The sequence below is a fragment of the Schistocerca cancellata genome, chromosome 4, assembly GCF_023864275.1.
Source record: "Schistocerca cancellata isolate TAMUIC-IGC-003103 chromosome 4, iqSchCanc2.1, whole genome shotgun sequence".
Lineage (NCBI taxonomy): Eukaryota > Metazoa > Arthropoda > Insecta > Orthoptera > Acrididae > Schistocerca > Schistocerca cancellata.
In genome coordinates this window covers 95,874,706-95,878,340 of record NC_064629.1, presented here as the reverse complement: position 1 = coordinate 95,878,340, position 3,635 = coordinate 95,874,706, and the positions used below count along the sequence as shown (strand labels likewise).

The 3,635-nt window shown below is 38.7% G+C and overlaps 1 non-coding gene across 1 annotated transcript; it reads left to right on the top strand.

Annotated features, from left to right (window-relative positions):
- Positions 1-387: 387 nt before the first annotated feature.
- On the top strand, positions 388-471 carry Trnas-gga (transfer RNA serine (anticodon GGA)). Its single transcript is given in 2 exon segments — positions 388-427; positions 437-471. It is a non-coding gene; the product is annotated as a tRNA-Ser (tRNA).
- The last annotated feature ends 3,164 nt before the right edge of the window (positions 472-3,635 follow it).

Sequence of the window (3,635 nt, the reverse complement as noted above, 5' to 3'; positions counted from 1 at the left end):
ACTGCTGAATGAATTGTGCAGCACCTGTTTTATTCTTAATGAAATAATGTTTGTATAGCGTATGCAGCGGCTGGTGTAAAGAGATGAAAAATAGTGTAACCGTAGCTTTTTATGTTATGAAATAATTTGTTTTGAAGAGTGTAATGGCAAAACTGTGTTATACACTATGGACGAAGCGAATGAGGTTGCGCTGTTTTAAATTGAATGACTGAATGACCTCTTACTCGGGAGGGTGGAGGCTGTAATGTTTATCCGACGATCCACTTGATATAATTTATCGAGGGCCTGGTTTCTATATCTCTATCGTTTGTCGAGTATTAGCGGTCTCTACGTCCTTTGAATCATCCCAGTATTCGTTCTGAGAAATTTAGGGAAACTATGAAGCCGGCCGGAGTGGCCGAGCGGTTAAAGGCGCTACAGTCTGGAACCGCACGACCGCTACGGTCGCAGGTTCGAATCCTGCCTCCGGCATGGATGTGTGTGATGTCCTTAGGTTAGTTAGGTTTAAGTAGTTCTAAGTTCTAGGGGACTTATGACCACAGCAGTTGAGTCCCATAGTGCTCAGAGCCATTTGAACCATTTTTTTGGAAGCTATGAAAGGCCGCCCACCTCAACACGAATGGAGTGTGTTACCTGCACTAACTAACTGCTGTCTGCTTACGCTTGCTGTGCAGAGAACTTTCGAAATAGAGAGGCGTACGCAGCGGGTTTAGCAGATGCACGTTAATTACGCGACTTCCGCTAAAAGGCGTCACGCCCGACGTGACTCGACTCCACTTGGAGATTGGAATACTGACGCGCAAGCCACCAGTGTTCTTTGCAGTCTCACTCTCACTCTCATCCCTGCGAGAGGTGACCAGCTCCATTAGTTTCGTCTCAGAAGCGTTCTATTGGATCATACGCGTGAAGTAGACTAGCACTAATAACTTTAGCGAATCGGTGTCATCCTTCTTAGCACTGCACTATCTTGGTCATAACCACTTCGCAAACCAGCTTATAGCCCAGCTAGTTCACGTTGTCACTTACATATGGAGTCATTACAACTAAGGATAAAACGCATGTACGGTCGTTCATTAGTATGTCTATTACTTGTTTTTGTGTCAAAGCAACGCTAAACTGCAATGAAAATTCGAAGGAAAGAAAAGACAGAAATAACGATTGAGAATGGAGAGTGATATATGTATATGAGGAAGAGAGCACGAGACATGGGAGACGAAATAAAACAGCGAGAAGAAAAAGAGGAGTCTAGCATCTCGCATTTGAAACCTCCATAAAGCGATTTTCTTTTTTTTCCGTAATTTTTGGCTTAACCAAGTCATGAGTCCATATCACAGCTGGTTGTCTAGATTCAAAACTTCATAGTGTGCCATGTACCTTCTCGATGTACCGAGGTAGCGAAGAATAAACTAGCTGATGTTATTTTAACGTCTAAGACAAATTAATTGAAACGGAGATCTTTTTCTGCTCTCCCAAAATTGTTTCTCATTACAGTATTTGGGACCATCCAAAAGCATTTCTTCAATTTATACAGCTACCCAGCTATTTTACTGTCCATTGTTACACATAAATATAGTAATTATTTCGCCGGGGTGGCCGAGCGGTTGTAGGCGCTACAGTCTGGAACCGCGCGACCGCTACGGTCGCAGGTTCGAATCCTGCCTGAGGCATGGATGTGTGTGATGTCCTTAGGTTAGTTAGGTTTAAGTAGTTCTATGTTCTAGGGGACTGATGACCTCAGAAGTTAAGCCCCATTGTTCTCAGAGCCATTTGAACCATTTTAGTAATTATTTCACTAATAGTTAAATTTATGAACATAGAACAGCAGAACGTAAATGTCCTTCATTTTCGACTGAGGAAAATTTGCATCAGCGGAGAATATTGTAAATTTGGTAAAAGTCCAGATAAATTTATGTGCTGCGTTCTTTATGAACCTGGCAACATTCATGTCAAATCAAGGTCATCGAGTTGAACAGAGAATGGCACTATCGTTCATGAGGTGGGCTAATAATTAGGAAAAATTGGCCGGTTTTGCGCCATCTAATTATTTTGAGGACCATCTGGAACACAAACATGAACACGCATTCTATGAATTGTCCAAAGAAATACTTGGTGTCTAGTAAATATAATTTACCAAAAAGTTTACGCTACGTTGTAAAAAAATGAGGATACTAATTACGATTATTATGCATCATGGTTGCAAATATTTACAGTTCTGTTACTGTCCGCTACTGTTTCATAAACATAATTAAGTATCAGAAATGAACAATATGAAGATACTAACATGCAAACATAAACGAATCACAAGAAAAGACACTGTAGCCAGTTCTGAATTGCAAAAAACGGTCTTCAGATGGCTTCTAAAGGCTCCTTTCTTCCACTTGTGGACGTTTCGTCCGTTGGTCTCCAACTATATGATACTACAGGAAGAAGAACAATTTATTTATGTTTATAAATTTAAATATGGATTGAATATGTGTGTTAAATGAGGAAATCTATAGCAAATTGTATTGCACTTGTTAACTAAGTAGTTTGGTGAGTTACTTGAGTGGCGTATTTTCTTGAGTGACGTAATTCTTGTACATCACATAACTAAAGTACTGTAATGTTGTCTGATGCTCGTATAATATAGATGTAGCTGAGTAATCCACTTTAAAAGGATTAACTAACGCCCTTCTCATTTTTTGCCCACCACACGTCAGTAGATGGACCACTAAGATGTGCTCAGTCATCTGGTTTATAATTTTAACAACGACGTATTTTGTTATTTCTTCTGTAAAACAGTATGGAGCAAGTACAATGATAATATTACGCACCAGAGCTCTTAAAATCAAGAAAATGGTAAAGATTTTTTTTTTTAAATTCGCAGGTATAGATGAAGCGCCAATGAATGTAAACCATACAAACACCATTAACTAACAGACTAATTTATTCCTGCTGCTCAAGTAACTTTCTAAGATGTCTAAAACCAGAAAACATCGTACTTCTATTAATGAAAGGTTGTGTTGAAGACATAAAAAAATCAGACCTTCTGCCTGCTGCTATTATTATAAAAATTATACAGTCAGTTGTGAAAAACAGACTAATGAATTACCTGAACAATTACGATTTCATCAACAAAACACTGTTAGGTTTCCGAAGAAGTTTAATTACAGATCAGCCTCAGCAGAGTTAACAAAAGATGTTCTTCACGAACATAAGATGCGAGTCGACAAACTACAAAAATTAGGAATAATACGATCATATACCATAAACTGGGTACGAAAGTTAGCAATAGTGTATGCCACAAATGAAGCGCATAAATTAATATATGAGTCACTCAGGGTACTACCATACGACTACTACTGTTCTTTATATTCATCAGTGACTTCCCAGACATTGCTAGGCACAGTGAAAAATTCTCTGTGTGGCTGATAGCAACACAGGAATATCAGGCAAAACACAAGAACTGCTGGTAGAGAAAGCAGATAAACCCCTCTAGGCTGTTTGCAATTGTACAATATTCAATAAACCAACTCTGAACGTAAGGAAAACTGAAAGTATTAATTTTAGTTTGAAGAGGAAAACTAATACTTCAACATTAAACTTAAATGGCAGTTCCACAGATTCTGTCACTGAAATTAAATTAGTATGGATGA